This window comes from Mustelus asterias, chromosome 23, assembly GCF_964213995.1.
Source record: "Mustelus asterias chromosome 23, sMusAst1.hap1.1, whole genome shotgun sequence".
Taxonomy (NCBI): domain Eukaryota; kingdom Metazoa; phylum Chordata; class Chondrichthyes; order Carcharhiniformes; family Triakidae; genus Mustelus; species Mustelus asterias.
In genome coordinates this window covers 67,348,420-67,370,855 of record NC_135823.1, presented here as the reverse complement: position 1 = coordinate 67,370,855, position 22,436 = coordinate 67,348,420, and positions in this window count along the sequence as shown.

Sequence of the window (22,436 nt, the reverse complement as noted above, 5' to 3'; positions counted from 1 at the left end):
TGTTGGGATTCTATGATTCTATGAATCAGGCAGAACCAGCATATTTTTGTGAAAAGGAAATCATGTTTAACCAACTTACTGGAGTTCTTTGAAGAAGTAACATGTGTTGTGGATAAAGGGGAACCAGTAGATGTGCTGTACTTAGATTTCCAGAAGGCATTTGATACAGAGCCACATTAAAGGTTATTGCGGAAAATGTTGGGTTGGGACTTCTGAGCTCCCCAGGGTGGATTTAGGGTGTACCCCAAAGGTATGCTGGGGAGTCCCTCTCAGAGATTCACAGGGAAGGGTTTGCATAGCAATTTCCCAGAAGTGCAAACTTCCTCTGGGCAATTGCCCTGTGCTGAGAACCATCCAAAAATGTGATTGTTAAATCCCAACCCTCGATAGTTCCTCCAAGGTTACACTGACAGTCACTCCAAAATAGTTAGCAGAATTAAAACCTCTTCTAATATCTGGGTAACTAATATCTGGGTAACTCAGAGCAATCTCAGGGACTTATTGAATGGTGGGGCAGGCTTGAGGGGTCAAGTGGCCTACTCCGACTCCTCATCCATTTGTGCGTCTGTATGTACGTAAGGCTCCTTGAGCCATTGCAGTCCATGTGGTGTAGGTACACCCACAGTGCTGCTAGGGAGGCCATTCCAGATACAGACGATATATTTCCAAGTCAGGATGGTGAGTGGCTTGGAGGGGAACTTCCAGGTGGTGGTGTTCCCATGTGTCTGCTGCCCTTGTCCTTCTAGATGGTAGAGGTCGTGGGTTTGGAAGGTGCTGTCGAAGGAGCCTTGGCGAGTCGCTGCAGTGCACCTTGTCGATGGTAATTGCAATGGGACCTTACTGCACAACAAGCAAATCTTTGTAATCAGAGGAATATTGTTCTGCTGATAAAATATTTATAATTTAATTAAACAAAATACTGAGACTGTGTCACGGTGAAGATAATTATATTTCTGTAAGACATGACACTGCGTGAGCCTTTATCCTGAGGTTCTGTTGAAAGCTTCACAGGCTGAATCTACCAGTGTGAAACCACAATGTCACACAATAAACCCACTTCAATGCAATGATCTGTCATTGTCAACACAGCCAAACACATGGTTATTCAAAGGGAAAGTTCACAAAACCTTAAACATTTGCTATATTGAGTGTGATTCAGAAGGGACTGGAGGTCATATTTTTGTTAATTTGAGCCAAACCAATGCACAGTGGCACATTATCGCTGGAAATAGTCAACTGACAGACCCTGTGATCATTTTTAGAATTTAGTCTTGAGGTGTTCTTCTGTTCAGTGTTAATTATACAAAGATTCGTAAAGCAATAATATCTTTGTTTGAAGGTTAGATTATATACAGTCTACGGTAACTGAGAGACTATGTAGAATGGCATGGTGGCGCAGTGGTTAGCACTGCTGCCTCACAGCGCCAGGGACCCAGGTTCGATTCCCGGCTTGGGTCACTGTCTGTGCGGAGTTCGCATGTTCTCCCCGTGTCTGGTGGGTTTCCTCTGGTTTCCTCCCACAGCCCGAAAGATGTGCAGGTTAGGTGGATTGGCCATGCTAAATTACCCCACAGTGTCAGGGCGACTAGCTAGGGTAAATGCGTGGGGCTATGGGGATAGGGCCTGTCTGGGATTGTGGTCGGTGCAGACTTGATGGGCCGAATGGCCTCCTTCTGTATTGCAGGGATTCTATGAACACATCTGGCCTATTGGACAGATGTTCTGTTCTGCCTATAGAGTTGAGTGGCACGGTGGCACAGTAGTTAGCACTGCTGCCTCACAGCGCCCGGGACCTGGGTTCGATTCCCGGCTTGGGTCACTGTCTGTGTGGAGTTTGCACGTTCTCCCTGTGTCTGCATAGGTTTCCTCCGGGTGCTCCGGTTTCCTTCCAAAAGACGTGCTGGTTAGGTGCATTGGCCATGCTAAATTCTCCCTCAATGTACCTGAACAGGCGCTGGAGTGTGGCGACTAGGGGATTTTCACAGTAACTTCATTACAGTGTTAATGTAAGTCTACTTGCAATGTACAAATAAACTTTAACTTTACATCACATCCTGTCACCTCTGAAGAAGGTCATCCAGACTCGAAACATTGGCTCTTTTCTCTCTCCACAGATGTTGTCAAACCTGCTGAGATTTTCTAGCATTTTCTGCTTTTGTTGCAGATTCCAGCATCCACAGTATTTTGCCTTTTAACAGAGAGTCGTAGAGGTTTACAGCATGGAAACCGGCCTTTCGGCCCAACTTGTTCACTCCGCCATGTTTTTTACCCACTAAGCTAGTCCCAATTGCCCACATTTGGCCCATATCCCTCTATACCCATCTTACCCACGTAATACCCTGTCTTGTGGTGGGTAACAATGGGCAGCGGTTTGTACATCACAAGGTGACGAAGCAAGACCCCAAAGTTGCAGGATTTGGGATGGCACCTTGATGGTGTAACATCTGCCGAGAGAATTGAGATTTGGATTAGAACTAGAATCAGTCGGTGTTTCTCCCATTGCAGGCCTTGTTGGAAATTTGTCATTTGTGGGTGGATGTATCGTATTCCAAAGCGACTGAAGGAAACATCTCTTTCAGATATCTTCCTCAGTTACACCCTTAATAACATTAGATTTTTCTCTTATTCACTCATGGGCAATGGGCGTCGCTGGCTGGGCCAGCATTTATTGCCCATCCCTAGTTGCCCAAGGGCAGTTGAGAGTCAACCACATTGCAGTGGCTCTGGAGTCACATGTAGGCCAAAGCAGGTAAGGATGGCAGATTTCCTTCCCGAAAGGACCTATTAGGGGCAGCACGGTGGCACAGTGGTTAGCACTGCTGCCTCATAGCGCCAGGGACCCGGGTTCAATTCCAGCCTCGGGTGACCATCTGTGTCGAGTGTTTCCCTGCTGTAAACCTTTATGACTCTGTGACCAATGAGGGGCACCTTGATGCCGCGTTCCTACAAAGATCTAATCCCCCCTCAACAGGGCAAATTAAATTCAGCAAGTCGCCACACCATGGGTGGAATTTTCCCATCGCACCCACCACAGGAATCACAGCGGGCGGGACACGGATCATGCAAAGGTCCATTGACCTCAGGCAGGAGTCTCCGGCCTTGGGGCGAGTGCGGGTGGAAAATCCTGCCCCTGTGTCTACAATCTCATGGGGACTAGATGTTGTTGATTTCAAAACTGGAGCGGGAGACTCGAGACTGTTTCAGAAGCTGCAGGAAAAGGTGACTTTTTGAAAACCTTTTTCATCAGACTGATAAATATTTATGAGGGAATTAATCTGGCCAGAAATGTTTGTCATGTAATAATATCCCATTTTAATTAAACCCAAAGCAAACTGCAAAATCCAATTTGTACACAAACCTGTTTATTCGTGGATCTGCATTTCCGCGGGATCCGTTAGATTGTTTTTTTCTTTAACTTGAAGGAAAGATCAGTAGCAAAGTGTTTGTATGCTAATGTGACAGACAACATTGATTCTGTTTACTCCTTCCCAGATCCACAATGTTCCTGTAATGAACAACATGGTCTGAAATGTCACCCAATTCCCGAGCAGGAGCTGTGACCCTGGATTTATTGGATTTTCTCAATGGCAGATGTGCACAATCCAAAGTTTGCTACATTTCCATAGAATCCCTACTGAGCAGAAGGAGGTCATTCGGCCCATCGAGTCTGCACTGACTCTCCAAAAGAGCATCTTACCCAGGCCCTGTCCCCATAACCCTGCGCATTTACTCCACCAATCCATCTAACCTGCACTTTTTTGGACACTAAGGGGCAATTTAGCATGGTCAATCCACCTAAGCTGCACATCTTTGGACACTAAGGGGCAATTTACCATGGCTAATCCATCTAAGCTGTATATCTTTGGACATTAAGAGGCAATTTAGCATGGCCAATCCACCTAACCAGCACATCTTTAGACACTGAGGGGCAATTTAGCATGGCCAATCTACCTAACCTACACATCTTTAGACACTAAGGGGCAATTTAGCATGGCCATTCCACCTAACCCGCACATCTTTCGACTGTGGGAGGAAACCGGAGCACCCAGAGGAAACCCACGCAGACACGGGGAGAATGTGCAAACGCCACACAGATAGTGATCCGAGGCCGGAATTGAACCCGGGTCCCTGCCACTGTGAGACCGCAGTGCTAACCACTGTGTCACCATATAGAGGTCAGGCTATGGGCAAACTGAATGACAACAAAAGACACTGGGTTGAATTTTCACTCCAGCCGGAGCAGAGTTGGAAAAATTCCCGGTTGGATTTTTTTCGGAGCGGGAGGCTCCTAACGAGTCGGGTCCGCTGTCCCGGAGAGAGTGGTGTGAAGGGACTTTTGAAATTAATTTATTTTATGCAAACGCTGATCAGAACCAACTCTGTGAAATATGGCATTCCAACCGAGATTCTCCCAGCCCGTACAGAGAAAGTCCATTAAATTGGTCCCGATGATAAGGCAGGCAAAGTAAAGTTTATTTATTAGTCACAAGTAGGCTTATATTAACACTGCAATGAAGTTACTGTGAAATTCCCCTAGTTGCCACACTCTGGCACCTGTTCAGGCCAATGCACCCTAACCAGCATGTCTTTCAGACTGTGGGAGGAAACCGGAGCACCCGGAGGAAACCCACACAGACACGGGGAGAACGTGCAGACTCCACACAGACAGTGACCCAAGCGGGAATCGAACCCGGGCCCCTGGTGCTGTGAAGCAGCAGTGCTAACCATACATGTCGTATGATGAGAGGCTAAGTAAATTGGGACTGTATTCTCTGGAGTTTAGAAGAACGAGAGACAATTTTATTCCAACCTACAAGATTCTGAAGAGGTTTGATCGGGTGGATGCTGAGAGATTGTTTCCGCTGGACAGGAAATCTAAAACACAGTCTCAGGATAGAATCATAGAATCCCTACAGTGCAGAAGGAGGCCATTGAGTCTGCACCGACAACAATCTTACCCAGGCTCTATTTCCATAGCCCCACATATTTACCATGCTAATCTCCCTGACACTAATTTAGCATGGCAAATGCACGTAACCTACACATCTTTGGACTGTGGAAGGAAACCGGAGCACCCAGAGGAAACCCACGCAGACACGGGGAGAACGTGCAAACTCCACACAGACAGTGATCCAAGATAGGAATCGAACCCGGCTCCCTGGCGCTGTGAGGGGGCGGAACACTTTGGACCGAGATGAGGAGAAATGTCTTCACACAAAGGGTTGTGAATCTTTGGAATTTTCTATCCCAGAGGATTGTGGATGCTCCACTGTTGGTCACATTAAGATTGTGGGACAGTCGGATTATTGGTTTCTCAGGGAATTAAGGGAAATGAGGAACAAGTAGGAAAAGTGGACTCAGATCAGCCTTGATTGTATTGAATGGCAGAGCAGGCTCAACAGGATCATGGTCAATTTCTGCTCCTATTTCCTCTGATCAAACCATTCATTCCCATTACTTCCTAGGATAGAGTCACAGAGGTTTACAGCATGGAAACAGGCCCTTCGGCCCAACTTGTCCATGCCACCCTTTCTTTTAACCACTAAGCTAATCCCAATTGCCCGCATTTAGACCATATCCCTCTATACCCATTTTACCCATGTAATTGTCTAAATGCTTTTTAAAAGACAAAATTGTACCCGCCTCTACTACTACCTCTGGCAGCTTGTTCCAGACACTCACCACCCTCTGTGTGAAAAAATTGCCTCTCTGGACTCTTTTGTATCTCTCCCCTCTCACCTTAAACCCATGCCCTCTACTTTTAGACTCCCCTACCTTTGGGAAAAGATATTGACTATCTAGTTGATCTATGCCTCTCATTATTTTATAGACTTCTATAAGATCACCCCTCAGCCTCCTACGCTCCAGGGAAAAAAAATCCCAGTCTATCCAACCTCTCCTTATAACTCAAACCATCAAGTCCCGGTAACATCCTAGTAAATCTCTTCTGCACTCTTTCTAGTTTAATAATATCCTTTCTATAATAGGGTGACCAGAATTGCACACAGTATTCCAAGTGTGGCCTTACCAATGTCTTGTACAACTTCAACAAGACGTCCCAATTCCTGTATTCAATGTTCTGACCAATGAAACCAAGCATGCCGAATGCCTTCTTCACCATTCTGTCCACCTGTGACTCCACTTTCAAGGAGCTATGAACCTGTACCCCTAGATCTCTTTGTTCTGTAACTCTCCTCAACGCCCTATCAGTAACTGAGTAAGTCCTGCCCTGGTTCAATCTACCAAAATGCATCACCTTGCATTTATCTAGATTAAAGTCCATCTGCCATTTGTCAGTCCACTGGCCCAATTGATCAAGATCCCGTTGCAATCGGAGATAACTTTCTTCACTGTCCACTATGCCACCAACCTTGGTGTCATCTGCAAACTTACTAACCATGCCCCCTATATTCTCATCCAAATCACTAATATAAATGACAAATAACAGTGGACCCAGCACCGATCCCTGAGGCACACCGCTCGTCACAGGCCTCCAGTTTGAAAAACAGCCCTCTACAACCACCCTCTGGCTTCTGTCAGCAAGCCAATCTTGTATCCATTTAGATACCTCACCCTGGATTTCGTGAGATTTAACCTTATGCAACAACCTACCATGCGGTACCTTGTCAAAGTCCATGTAGACAACATCAACTGCACTGCCCTCATCTACCTTCTTGGTTACCGCTTCAAAAAACCCAATCAAATTTGTGAGACATGATTTTCCATTCACAAAGCCATGCTGACTGTCCCTAATCAGTCCTTGCGTCTCTAAATGCCTGTAGATCCTGTCTCTCAAAATACCTTCCAAAAACTTACCCACCATAGATGTGAGGCTCACTGGTCTGTAGTTCCCAGGCTTTTCCCTAAACAAAGGCACAACATTTGCCACTCTCCAATCTTCAGGCGCCTCACCCGTGACTATCGATGATTCAAATATTTCTGCTTGGGGACCCGGAATTTCCTCCCTAACCTCCCACAATGTCCTGGGATATACCTCATCAGGTCCCGGGGATTTATCTGCCTTGATACGCTTTAAGACTTCCAGCACCTCCTTCTCTGTAATATGTGACACTCCTCAAGTCATTAATATTTATTTCCCCAAGTTCCCTAACATCAGTAAATTCTGATGAGAAATATTCATTTAGGATCTCACCCATCTCTTGTGGATCCACACATAGATGACCTTGTTGATCCTTAAGAGGCCCTACTCTCTCCCTTGTTACTCTTTTGGCCTTTACGTATTTGTAGAAGCTCTTTGGATTCTCCTTTGCCTTATCTGCCAAAACAGTCTCGTGTCCCCTTTTTGCCCTCCTGATTTCTCTCTTAACTCTACTCCTACACCCCCTATACTCTTCAAGGGATTCACTTGATCCCAGCTGCCTATGCATGTCATGTGCCTCCTTCTTATAGACCAGTGAGCCTTACTTCTGTTGTGGGCAAAGTTTTGAAAAGGATTATAAGAGATAGGATTTATAATCATCTAGAAAGGAATAATTTGATTAGGGATAGTCAGCACGGTTTTGTGAAGGGTAGGTCGTGCCTCACAAACCTTATTGAGTTCTTTGAGAAGGTGACCAAAGAGGTGGATGAGGGTAAAGCGGTTGATAAGGTTCCCCATGGTAAGCTATTGCAGAAGATACGGACGCACGGGATTGAGGGTGATTTAGTGGTTTGGATCAGGAATTGGCAAGCTGTAAGAAAACAAAGGGTGGTGGTTGATGGGAAATATTCATCCTGGAGTTCAGTTACTAGTGGTGTACCGCAAGGATCTGTTTTGGGGCCACTGCTGTTTGTCATTTTTATTAATGACCTGGATGAGGGCGTAGAAGGATGGATTAGTAAATTTGCGGATGACACTAAAGTCGGTGGAGTTGTAGACAGTGTGGAGGGAAGTGGCAGGTTACAGAGGGACATAGATAAGCTGCAGAGCTGGGCTGAGAGGTGGCAAATGGAGTTTAATGAGGAAAAGTGTGAGGTGATTCACTTTGGAAGGAGTAACAGGAATACAGAGTACTGGGCTAATGGAAAGATACTTGGTAGTGTGGATGAACAGAGGGATCTGGGTGTCCATGTGCATAGATCCCTGAAAGTTGGCACCCTGGTTGATATGGTTGTTAAGAAGGTATACGGTGTGTTAGCTTTTATTGGTAGAGAGATTGAGTTTCAGAGCCATGAGGTCATGCTGCAACTGTACAAAACTCTGGTGCAGCCGCACTTGGAGTATTGCGTACAGTTCTGGTCGCCGCATTATAGGAAAGATGTGGAAGCATTGGAAAGGGTGCAGAGGAGATTCATCAGGATGTTGCCTGGTATGGTGGGAAGATCGTATGAGGAAAGGCTGAGGACTTGAGGTTGTTTTCGTTAGAGAGAAGAAGATTAAGAGGTGACTTAATAGAGGCATACAAGATGATCAGAGGATTAGATAGGGTGGATAGTGAGAGCCTTTTTCCTCGGATGGTGATGGCTAACACGAGGGGACATAGCTTTAAATTGAGGGGTGAGAGATATAGGACAGATGTTAGAGGTAGGTTCTTTACTCAGAGAGTAGTAAGGGCGTGGAATGCCCTGCCTGCAGCAGTAGTGGACTCGTTAACATTAAGAGCATTCAAATGGTTATTGGATAAACATATGGATGATACTGGAATAGTGTAGATTAGAGGGACTTTAGATTGGTTTCACTGGTCGGTGCAACATAGAGGGCCGAAAGGCCTGTACTGCGCTGTAATGTTCCATGTTCTATGTTCTACTTCTTGACCAGGGCCTCAATATCCCGAGTCATCCAGGGTTCCCTACTTCTACCAGCCTTGCCATTCACTCTAAGAGGAAGTGTTTACCCTGAACCCTTGTTAACACACTTTTGAAAGCCTCCCACTTACCAGACATCCCTTTGCCTTTCCACAGACTCACCCAATTAACTGTTGAAAGTTCCTGCCTGATACCATCAAAATTGGCCTTGCCCCAATTTAGAATTTTAATTTTTGGGCCAGACCTATCATTCTCCACAGAATGATGTGCCATGATAATAGTCGGCAGCCAAGATGCACCATTAATATGGGACAAATTTCCAGCAACATCAGGTCAATATTCTAACCATAACTGAGCCAGTCTATTAAGCAACATCCTTCACTATTCACTCTTCAGGAGGGATTTTCCAGCTGCGCTCACCCCAGAACCGGAAAATCCCGCCCGAGGTCAACAGACCTTTCCACCCCTTGCCCACCCAGATTCCCGTGGTGGATGGAATGGGGAAATTCACCCATTCACATCTCTGCACCATCTACAAATTATTTCTATTCAGTTACGGGATGTGGGTGTCGCTGGCAGGGGCCAGAATTTATTGCCTGTCCCTAACTACCCTCCATTTCAGAGGACATTTGAGAGTCCACCACATTGTTGTGAATCTGGAGTCACATGTAGGCCAGACCAGGAAAAGACAGCAGATTTCCTTCCCTAAAGGACATTGGTGAACCGAATGGATTTTTCCGAGATTCGACAATGGTTTCATGGTTACCGTTAGACTTTTAATTCCAGATTTGTAATTAATTCAAATATTCCGTGACTTTTAAGGGGCGTCTGGACAAAAAGATGAACAGGATGGGAATAGAGGGATATGGTCCCCGGAAGGGCAGGGGGTTTTAGTTAAGTCAGGCAGCATGGTCGGTGCAGGCTTGGAGGGCCGAAGGGCCTGTTCCTGTGCTGTAATTTTCTTTGTTCTTTGTATCACCATCTGCTGTGATGGGATTCGAACCCGGGTCCCCAGATCTTGCCCAGGGTCTCTGGATTACTAACTACACCACTGCCTCGAAGCACACACGTACACAGTGCATCTGGGTATAGATAGTATTGAAGTCTTTGCATGCATAAAATACTAATTTCAAATAGCTATTCAGAGGAGGAGTATTGATTCTAAACCTACTCCCCCGAGCCTAAAACACATCCTTGAGACATTACTTCTAGTTTCTATGTTTGAAGCAATTTTCTACCCAAGTGCAACATTCACTTTAAGCCGTGAGTATTAATTTTAACAACAAGCCTCCAGAGTGGTACCTTATCTTTTGAAAATCCATATTCTGCACAAAAGATTCCACTGTGTTTCCTTCTTGAGCTCATTCCATTATTTCCCCAAAGATCTGTAGCTAATTTCTTTTTACCTATTTGATTTTTACAAATCCATGCTGGCTGTCTTCAATTTTATTCCGGAGGAAAATCAGTTTTATTTATTTTTTGGTTCTTTTATGGGACGAGGGTGTCGCTGGGTCAGAATTTGTTGCCCATTCCTAGTTGCCCTCGAACTGAGTGGATTTCTCAGCCACGGGCGGCACGGTAGCACAGTGGGTTAGCACTGCTGCTTCACAGCTCCAGGGACCTGCGTTCGATTCCCGGCTTGGGTCACTGTCTGTGTGGAGTTTGCACATTCTCCTCGTGTCTGCGTGGGTTTCCTCTGGGTGCTCCGGTTTCCTCCCACAGTCCAAAGATGTGCGGGTTAGGTTGATTGACCATTCTAAATTGCCCCTTAGTGTCCTGAGATGCGTAGGTTAGAGGGATTAGCAGGATAAATGTATGGGCTTGTAGGGATAGGGCCTGGGGTGGGATTGTGGTCGGTGTAGACTCGATGGGCCGAATGGCTTCTTTCTGTGCTGTAGGGTTTCTATGATTTCTATGATTTTGATTTGATTTATTATTGTCACATGTATTAACATACAGTGAAAAGTATTGTTTCTTGCGTGCTATACAGAGAAAGCATACCGTTCATAGAGAAGGAAAGGAGAGAGTGCAGAATGTAGTGTTACAGTCATAGCTAGGGTGTAGAGAAAGATCAACTTAATGCGAGGTAAGTCCATTCAAAAGTCTGACGGCAGCAGGGAAGAAGCTGTTCTTGAGTTGGTTGGTACGTGACCTCAGACTTTTGTATCTTTTTCCCAACGGAAGAAGGTGGAAGAGAGTAAATCCGGAGTGCGTGGGTCCTTGATTATGCTGGCTGCTTTTCCGAGGCAGTGGGAAGTATAGACAGAGTCAATGGATGGGAGGCTGGTTTGAGTGATGGATTGGGCTACATTCACAACCTTTTGTAGTTCCTTGCGGTCTTGGGCAGAGCAGGAGCCATACCAAGCTGTGATACAACCAGAAAGAATGCTTTCTATGGTGCATCTGTAAAAGTTGGTGAGAGTCGTAGCGGACATACCAAATTTCCTTAGTCTTCTGAGAAAGTAGAGACAGTTGAGAGTCAACCACATTGCTGTGGTTCTGGAGTAACATGTAGGCCAGACCGGGTAAGGAAGGCAGATTTCCTTCTATAAGGGCATTAGTGAACCAGATGGGTTTTTACAACAATTGATGATAGTTTCATGGTCATCGTTATTGAGGTGAGTTTGTAATTCCAAATTTTATTAATTGAATTTAAATTCCACCAGCTTCCGTGGTGGGATTTGAACCCATTGTAAGATTTCAGAGTTTGGAGGTATAAACCCTTCTAATTAAAAACTGAATTAAGATCTGAATTTTTAAATGCTAACACTCGGGCTCCCAGTTGTGCTCAACTACAAGGTACAAACAAACCAGTATTTAAAGTTATTTTAAGTTTCTTTTATTAGTGCCACAAGTAGGTTTACATTAACACTGCAATGAAGTTACTGTGAAAATCCCCAGTCGCCACACTCTGGCGCCTGTTCGGGTACACTGAGGGAGAATTTAGCACGGCCAATGCAGCTAACCAACACGTCTTTCAGATTGAGGGAGGAAACCGGAGCACCCAGAGGAAACCCATGCAGACACGGGGAGAATGTGCAGACTCCGCACTGACAGTGACTCAAGTCAAGAATCGAACCTGGGTCCCTGGCGCTGTGAGGCAGCAGTGCTAACCACTGTGCCATCCTTTATTAATCAAGTAGAGTTCATGAAGCAGGATTTTACATATATTTAACGAGAAGCAGGAAGATAGTGTAGAAGTTTCTCATCTCTAAAGATCCCAGAATTTTTGGGGGCTGACAGCACAGGTGATATTTTTCTCTTGTGTCTTTGAAGTGTTGTTGGACTGTGTCCAGAGAATCATAGCCCATAAGCCATGGTAACACTGTGCCAACAAAGACTATGATTTTCTAATGTTTATCCCTCAGTCTCTCCTTCATCCTCCCTTGTTTGGGAATTGTCCAAATTCACCTCTTGGCTTAGGATGCAATTCATCTCATAAACCCCACCTCTGCAAGCCCCGACTCCGTGGGTTGCAAACTGAGACAAAGATCTGTCGTTTAATTCCTTTTGGGCCCCTCAGAGTTTACATTCCATTGCGAATGAATGCTATATTTCCTTTCGATACAGAGCAGTTACAAAGTCAAGCCCTCTTGTTAACACCTACCATAAATGTCAGAAAAGGCAGACATGTTACCACCCCATACAGATGTCCTGCCCGAAAAATAAACTGAATCAATGAAATCAATGCATGACTTTGGAGATAAAGGGCCGGATTTTCCGGCAGCGCTCGTCCCAAAACCGGAAAATCCCGTCGGAGGTCAACAGACCATTGCATAGTCCGACCCCACCCCGCACCAGCTACGATTCCCGTGCTGGGTGGGATGGGAAAATTCCCCCCAAAGTGTCATTCTAAGAATCAACTACTTTTAGCCATTCCTTCAAACAGAGCAGCTGAGCACAGACTTGCGTTGTAAAACAATTAAATGTTTGTTTCTCGAAAGCAATAGCCTTAGGTTTAAGTCAAGTTAAATTGTTAGTGTCGCAAGTAGGCTTACATTAACACTGCAATGAAGTTACTGTGAAATTCCCCTACTCGCCACACTCCGCGCCTGTTCAGGTACACTGAGGGAGAATTTAGCACGGCCAATGCACCCTAACCAGCACGTCTTTCAGACTGTGGGAGGAAACCGGAGCACCCGGAGGAAACCCACGCAGACACAGGGGAGAACGTGCAGACTCCCCACAGACAGTGACCCAAGCCGGGAATCGAACCCGTGTCCCTGGCGCTGTGAGGCAGCAGTGCTAACCACTGTGCCACCGTCCCATCAAGCAGAAATTCAAAGGTAACCATTTAAAAAGTGGTTAAGGAATAAAATCCATGGATGTTACAGACAAACACTAAAAGTTATCAGAATTACCAAATTCTTGCACAAATCCCCCAGATCACCGCCCTGGGTGACTGGGTGGTTAGTCTAGAAGTGGGAATGTTCACTGATGACTGAACAATGTTCAGTATCATTCGCGACTCCTCAGATACTGAAGCAGTCCATGTCCAAATGCAGCAAGACCTGGACAATCCAGGCTGGGATATCCGGGCTTAGGCTGACCAGTGGTAAGGTCACACAGGGGCCAGGCAATGACCATCTCCAACAAGAGAGAAACTAATCATCGCCCCTTGACATTCAATGGCATTATCATTGCTGAATCCCCCACTATCAACATCCTGGGGGTTACAATTGATCTCAAACTAAACTGGACTAGCTATATAAATACTGTGGCTACGAGAGCAGGTCAGAGGCTGGGAATTCTGCAGCGAGTAACTCACTCCTTGACTCCCCAAAGCCTTTCCACTATCTACAAGGCACAAGTCAGGAGTGTGATGGAATACTCCCCACTTGCCTGGATGGGTGCAGCTCCAACAACACTCACGAAGCTTGACATCATCCAGAGCAAGGCAGCCGCTTGATTATTACCCCATCCACAAACATTCACTCCCTCCACCACCGACGCTCAGTAGCAGCAGTGTGTACCATCTACAAGATGCACTGCAGGAACTCACCAAAGATCCTTAGACAGCACCTTCCAAACCCACGACCATCGCCATCTAGAAGGACAAGGGCAGCAGATACATGGGAACACCACCACCTGCAAGTTCCCCTCCAAGTCACTCACCGTCCTGATTTGAAAATATATCACTGTTCCTTCACTGTCGCTGGGTCAAAATCCTGGAATTCCCTCCCTAACAGCATTGTGGGTGTACCTACGTCACATAGACTGCAGCGATTCAAGAAGGCAGCTCACCACCACCTTCTCAAGGGCAACTAGGGATTAGAAATAATACCGGCCTAACCAGCGATGCCCATTTCCACTGAATGGAATACGAATATTTCACCATCTCTCTCATATTTGGCATTATCACCTCCAGAGAACATTGTGTGGCGCAGCGGGTTAGTGTCCCTGCCTCTGAGCCAGAAGCTCTAGGTTCAAGTCCCGCCCCAGATCTTGATGTCCAAGGAAGGTGCGTTCATAGTGCGGTCAAACAGGTTGAATGTCCACCTGTAAATCCTTCCAAACACGCCAATGGCTGGCGGTAAGAGTGGGAGAGACTCCTGGTCAGCCAAGTAATGGAAAGAAATTGGAGCTTCTACCATCACATCCAAAGCTCTGGGCAACACCAACACATGTAAGAGCCCCCATGTTGCCACAACTTGAGGGAACTGATTGGCTCAGTTGGCTGCACAGTTGCTTTGAAATCATAGAAACCCTACAGTGCAGAAGGAGGCCATCCAGCCCATCGAGTCTGCACCGACCACAATCCCATCCAGGCCCTACCCCCACATATTGACCCGCTAATCCCTCTAACCTACGCATCTTAGGACTCTAAGGGGCAATTTTTAACCTGGCCAATCAACCTAACCCGCACATCTTTGGACTGTGGGAGGAAACCGGAGCACCCGGAGGAAACCCACGCAGACACGAGGAGAATGTGCAAACTCCACACAGACAGTGACCCGAGCTGGGAATCGAACCCAGGACCCTGGAGCTGTGAAGCAGCAGTGCTAACCACTGTGCTACCGTGCCACCCTGAAGATCCCAGAATTTTTGGGGGCTGACAGCACAGGTGATATTTTTCTCTTGTGTCTTTGAAGGTGATATTGAAGGTGTGGTTCAGATTGGTGCAATTAGCCCTCTGGTGGATTGGAGAACTGCGTCATTTCTTTGTTCTTTGGGCGGCACGGTGGCACAGTTATTAGCACTGTGGCCTCTTTCTGCACTGTAGGATTCTACACCACAAATGTAATCAGGGTGGAGACAGGAAGGTAGTGGGATTCCCCCAACCCCCGGCCGTTCTCCCACTAGACTGAACACCCCCACCACCCACTGGACAAGACACAAGCCTTTGCCCATAGAGTATCACAGCTTGGTATGGCTCCTGCTCTGCCCAAGACCACAAGGAACCACAAAAGGCCGTGAATGTAGCCCAATCCATCAAACAAACCAGCCTCCCATCCATTGACTCCATCTACACTTCCTGCTGCCTCGGGAAAAGCAGCCAGCATAATCAGTATCCCACATACCCCAGACATTCTCTCTTCCACCTTCTTCCGTCGGGAAAAAGATACAGAAGTCTGAGGTCACGTACCAACCAACTCAAGAACAGCTTCTTCCCTGCTGCTGTCAGACTTTTGAATGGACCTACCTTGCATTAAGCTGATCTTTCTCTACACCCTAGCTATGATTGTAACACTACATTCTGCACTCTCTCCTTTCCTTCTCTATGAACGGTATGCTTTGTCTGTATAGCGCACAAGAAACAATACTTTTCACTGTATCCCAATACATGTGACAATAATAAATCAAATCAACTCTTATAATACCATGATGTAATATCTTTATCTTCCCAGGCACAAATTGAAGTAAAAATTTAAATGTAGGAAGCATTTTCTTTTGGCTGCAGACCCATTTCTGTTTGTATAAATAAAGAAACTGAAGGAATTGCATGATGTTCTAATGTGAGGGATGGATGGAAAGGTTAAGGTTCAATTGTTCAGTTGTTGATTAAGTGAGCCTGGTTGCTATTGACTCTCACTGTGTTTGGCTGGTTAGGCCTGGGTGTGGGCCCAGTGAAAAGCAATAAATTTGGAGGAAGAGCGGGAAGCGACAGAGGAAGGAAGTGCAGAACACACATTCCAAACCGCTGTAAATTAAAGGGGTAAGCCTTTTAGAACTGAGGTGAGGAGAAATTTCTTCACCCAGAGGGTGGTGAATGTGTGGAATTCACTCCCACAGAATGTAGTTGAGGCCAAAACGTTGTGTGATTTCAAGAAGAAATTAGATACAGTTCTTGGGGTTAAAGGAATCAAAGGGATATGGGGGGAAGGGGGGATCAGGATATTGAATTCGGTGATCAAGATGAATGGCGGAGCAGGCTTGAAGGGCCGAATAGCCTCCTCCTGCTTCTACTTTCCATGTTTCCTGTGTCATCTCTGCATGGATCCCTCGCCGTATTGGGCCTTTCTCACAGGCCCAGCTTGTGTTCTATTTTGATAGCTCCAGTTTCTCATGTCTGTAGTGCTCTCTCTCACACACACAAGTACAGTTATGCACCAGGGTTCCTTGATGTGATTTAAACAATTGTTTTTATTCAGCCACATTGCCGATTTCATTGACGCTAGCCAATTCTGTAGCTACAGACAGATGTCCCATCGGTTTAGACTCTGAGTTGTTCAAACTACTAAAAAAAAAACAAAATTTGAGAGATTGAATAAATTTGCATCTTTTATTCCCTTGGGAATTTTCTCTGAAAGAACTTTGCATTGTTAAACGGCCCTGCTAGAATGAATATGTCTAAATTGGGAGCTTAGCATCAGATCGTACAAGCTCGACAGTGCAGAAGGAGGCCATGTGTCTGCATTGACTCTCCGAAAGAGCATCTTACCCAGACCTACTCCCCACCCTATCCCTGTAACCCCACACTTTTACCCCACTAATCCCCCTAACTGGCACATCTTTGGACACTGAGGGACAATTTAGTATGGCCAATCTACCTAACCCACACGTCTTTCGGACTGTAGGAGGAAACCGGAGCACCCGGAGGAAACCCACGCAGACACGAGGAGAATGTGCAAACTCCGCACAGTCAGTGACCCAAGCCGGGAATCGAACCCGGGTCCCTGGCGCTGTGAGGCAGCAGTGCTAACCACTGTGCCGCCCATTAAGAATAACAAATCCTTTCCACAATTTGCCATTATCACATTCTTTATTTGTTCGATAACAGAGGCAATTTAAATTCGACATTACGTACCTATGTGTGTGTGTGTCATTACATATCTATTTCTCTATATTATCTATCTGTCCATTGGTATCTCTCTGTGTATCCATGTATCGATGTGTATGTGTCTCTCCATTTGGAATAATAACAGCTCTCCAAATGCAAAGGATTCATTTGTCACATTGGGGCAAATAATAGATTGAGAAACTGCTGAGACTATAAGGTGTTATTAATTCCAGCGCATAATCCCAGCGATTGTGAGACTGTGACTATGATCGGAGCTCATAGAATCCCTACAGTGCAGAAGGAGGCCATTTGGCCCATCAGGCCTGCACTGACAACAACCCACCCAGGCCCTATCCCCGTAACCCCACATAGTTGAATAAGGAGAGGCTGCATAGACTGGGACGAAGGAGGCTGAGGGGTGACCTTATAGAGGTCTATAAAATAATGAGGGGCATAGACAAGGTAGATAGTCAATATCTTTTCCCAAAGGTAGGGGAGTCTAAAACTAGAGGGCATAGGTTTAAGGTGAGAGGGGAGAGATGCAAAACGGTCCAGAGGAGCAATTTTTTCACACAGAAGGTGGTGAGTGTCTGGAACAAGCTCCCAAAGGTAGTAGTAGAGGCGGGTACAATTTTGTCTTTTAAAAAACAGTTACATGGGTAAGATGGGTATAGAGTGATATGGGCCAAATGCGGGCAATTGGGACTCGCTTAGTGTTTAAAAAAAAGGGCAGTATAGACAAGTTGGGCCGAAGGGCCTGTTTCCATGCTGTCAACCTCAATATTTACCCTCCTAATCCCCCTGACACTAAGGGGCAATTTAGCATGGCCACTCACTTTAACCTGCACATCTTTCGGACTGTGGGAGGAAAGCGGAGCACCCGGAGGAAACCCACGCCGACACGGGGAGAATGTGCAGACTCCACGCAGACAGTGACCCGAGGCCGGAATCGAACCCAGGTCCCTGGAGCTGTGAGGCAGCGGCGCTAACCACCGTGCTACCGTGCCACCCCAATTGTTTGATGTATGGGGGAAAGGATGAGCTAGAACAGTAATATACAATGGAAGTGTTCCAATTCTTGCACCGAGTGTTCCGATTCAATCATTCTTCAGGTAGACAGTTGAGCCGAATGGCGAGACCCATTTACTGCATCAATGTGCAGTAATTCCATCTCCCACACCATCCTGAAAGCTCGATTGAATGAGATCAGCTGATTGTGATGCTAATGGACGGTTTTCTCCAACAGAATTCCTTGCAATGGGAAATTTATTGAACACGTCCAAAAATATTTTTGTCGGAGTCTTCAGCAGCCATCACAGGGAAGGAGCCTTCCACTCACTCCTACAATCCAAGCATGCAGTCCATTCGGAAATGACTTTGTGGAAATGTGATGCATGGTTTGATTACATTGTAAAAGCAAAAGTGTGTTCCGTGTTAACGGGGTAATGTCAACTGCAATTTATCATCGTACGCCAGATGGGACAGTGTGATCATGTTCACGGGGTAGGGAGGTCAGTTTAAGTTTAAATTTATTTCTTAGTGTCCCAAGTGAGCTTACATTAACACTGAACAAGGAACAAAGAGAAGTACAGCACAGGAACAGGTCCTTCAGCCCTCCAAGCCTGTGCCGATTTTAATGCCCCAACTAAACCCGTAGTGGTCCATTTTGGCAGGTCAAATGGGATGAAGGAGTACAATATAAAGGGAAAGACTCTTGGTACTGTAGAGGATCAGAAGGACCTTGGGGTCCGGGTCCATAGGACTCTAAAATCAGCCCTGCAGGTGGAGGAGGTGGTTAAGAAGGTGTATGGTGTGCTGGCCTTTATCAATCGAGGGATTGAGTTTAGGAGTCCGGGGATAATGATGCAGCTATATAAGACCCTCGTCAGACCCCCACTTGGAGTACTGTGCTCAGTTCTGGTCGCCTCATTACAGGAAGGATCTGGAAAAGGTTGAAAGGGTGCAGAGGTGATTTACAAGGATGTTGCCTGGATTGAGTGGCATGCCTTATGAGGATAGGCTGAGGGAGCTCGGTCTTTTCTCCTTGGAGAGACGTAGGATGAGAGGAGACCTAATAGAGGTGTATAAGATGTTGAGAGGCATAGATCGGGCGGACTCTCAGAGGCTTTTTCCCAGGGTGGAAATGGCTGCTATGAGAGGACACAGGTTTAAGGTGCTGGGGGGTAGGTACAGGGGAGATAGAACATAGAACATAGAACATTACAGCGCAGAACAGGCCCTTCGGCCCACGATGTTGCACCGACCAGTTAAAAAAAAAAAAAAAAAACTGTGACCCTCAAAAAAACTGTGACCCTCAAAAAAACTGTGACCCTAGGGGGATGTTTTTCACACAGAGGGTGGTGGGCGAGTGGAATCGGCTGCCGTCAGTGGTGGTGGAGGCAAACTCAACAGGGTCTTTTAAGAGACTCCTGGATGAGTATATGGGACTTAATAGGATGGAGGGTTATAGGTAGGCCTAAAAGGTAGGGATATGTTCTTCACAACTTGTGGGGCCGAAGGGCCTGTTTTGTGCTGTAGTTTTCTATGTTTCTTCAGTGTTTCTGTAAACTAAAAAAAGAACCTTTTGTCCTTACTCATAGAATCCCTACAGTGCAGAAGGAGACCATTCGGCCCATCGAGTCTGCACCAACCATAATCCCACCCAGGCCCTATTCCCACACCCCCACATTTTTACCCTATTAATCCCGTGACACTAGGGTCAATTTACCATGGCAATCAACCGAACCCGCACATCTTTGGACTGTGGGAGGAAACAACCTCCTCAGGCACCCACCACTCTCCGCGTGAAAAACTTCCCCCGCACATCTCCCTTAAACACTGCCCCTCTTACTGCAATGAAGTTACTGTGAAAATCCCCTAGTTGCCACACTCCGGCGCCTGTTCGGGTACACTGAGGGAGAATTTAGCATGGCCAATGCACCCTAACCAGCACGTCTTTCGGACTGTGGGAGGAAACCGGAGCACCCGGAGGAAACCCACGCAGACACGGGGAGAATGTGCAGACTCCGCACAGACAGTGACCCAAGCCGCGAATCGAACCCGGGTCCCTGGCGCTGTGAGACAGCAGCACTAACCACTGTGTCACCGTGCTGCCCCGGGTCCCTGGCATTGTGAGACAGCAGTGCTAACCGCTGTGCCACCGTGAGAAAGGAGAAGCTGTTAAATCCATAACAGCATTAACAATGAAGTAAAGCACAAGCTAGCTTCATGTGGTAGCGTGGCCCCTTTAAGGGGGCTTTCCCCAAGGGCCATGTGATTGGGCAGATCCTATGGAGTGTTGATGTGGGAAGCTGAGCCAATCAAGTGCCGGGGGTGGGTGTATCCTGGGTCGGGGGGGATCCACAGTTGGAGTCAGGAAGTAGTGGACAGTTGCCTAGCTATTCTGTGTGACTCTGCTGTAAATATAGTTATTTGTTCTTTGATGTAACGACTTCAATCAGGTGATTGAGGTGGGATTGTTAGAATATGAACTCCCTGATTAAGGGCCAAATTGATAGGCCAATCAGGGAGCCTCTTGCTTTGTATTTAACCAGGAGTGTCAGTTCCTCTGGGACTCCTAACTTAGATTGCAAACTGAAAGCACTCGTTATGCTGTTGTCAGACTTGTAAACAAAGGGATTTTGGTGAAGGGACTTCTGCCTCCGAGGACTTGTTACAGTTGACAATAAAACCTTTTGTTCTTTAGGCTCATTGAGTTGCTCTCTTTTTATTACATTGGCGATGAGGAAAAAGCATTCACTCCTTTTGTAGTCAGTTTAACTCGACATGAGTACAATCATTGCACCTTGAATTTTCTTTCTCAATACATTTTTTAACCCATTTTTTATCCTAAACTGAAACTGTTTTGAAACTGTCTCCATTTTAAGGCACATTCTATCCCAGTTTTATTTCTTGCCGTTTCACAATGATATTTTCCTTTGGAATTGTTGGGCTAGTTTCAATAAACAATGAACCGTCCTTCTGTGTTACCTTTTCCAAAGCATTTTGATGGTAGTTTCTGTGTATTTTATTAACAGCAACAAGCTGATGTATCATTCATTGCCTCACAATACTAAAGCTGTGATTTAATGCGCAATATGTTATGAATAAAGTAATATTTATATAATTGGCCTGGAACAGAATTCCATTTCTCCCAAACACAGTTATATCACAGCTGCAGATTTACATTTGGCAATTATTTTGCATCAAAATTGCCAATGCAAACATTACAGTTCTTACTTCCAATTTTATTTTCGGAATTGAAGTCCCATTTCCAAATAGCTGATGTTGCTGTCGAAGGGTGTGCCAAAAGCGCAGCGCTGGAAGAATATTCGATTTTTGTTAAAAAAATGCATATCTCGTCAACAATGGTACAATATGATTTTGGATATGAACAGCATGGAAAAGTGGTTTACAAAATGCAAAGGAGAGTGATGGGTCTATATATATTCATGGTGGCTTCGCTGTAAGGCGGCCAATAAGTATTTCAATGCAGAGGATAATCAAGATTAATATCAATATATTGGAGGAGTCCGGGTTCGGGTTCATAGTTTGAGGATAATCATAGAATCATGAGGCGCAGAAGAGGTCCTTCAACCCACCGAATCCACACCGGCACATGAGAAACAACTGCCCTCACACATAATCCTGTTTACCAGCACTTGGCCCATAGCCCCGGATGTTATGATGTGCCAAGTGCTCATCCAGGTACTTTTTAAAGGATGTGACGCAACCCTCCTCCACCACCCTCCCAGGCAGCGCATTCCAGACCATCACCACCCTCTGGGTAAAAAGATATGCCTTTTTCACCACCCTTCTAACATGCCCTTCCGCCTTCAGAGATCTGTGGACAAACACACCAAGGTCCATTTGTTCGACAGAACTTCCTGGTGTCCCACCATTCATTGAGTACTTTCTTGTCAAATTACTCCTTCCAATGTCTATCACCTCTCATCTTTCAGGGTTAAATTCCATCTGCCACTTATCTGCCCATTTGACTATTCCATCTATACCTTCTTGTAGCCCAAGACACTCCACCTCACTGTTAACCACCCGGCCAATCTTTGTGTCATCCGCAAACTTACTAATCCTACCCTCCACATAATCATCGTCATTTATATAAAATGACAAATAATAGGGGGCCCAGCACAGATCCTTGTGATACACCAGTGGACACTGGCTTCCAGTCACTAAAGTAGCCTTCTGTCATCATCCTCTCTCTCCTACAATTGAGCCAATTTTGAATCCACTTTATCAAATTCCCCTGTATCCCATGTGCATTTACCTTCTTTACCAGTCTCCTGGATGGGACTTTGTCAAAAGCTTTGGTGAAGTCCATATAAACTACATCAACTGCACTACCCTCGTCTAAGCACCTGGTCACCTCCTCAAAAAATTCAATCAAATTTGTTAGGCATGACCTCCCTCTGACAAAGCCATGCTGACTATCCCTGATCAAGCTTTGCCTCTC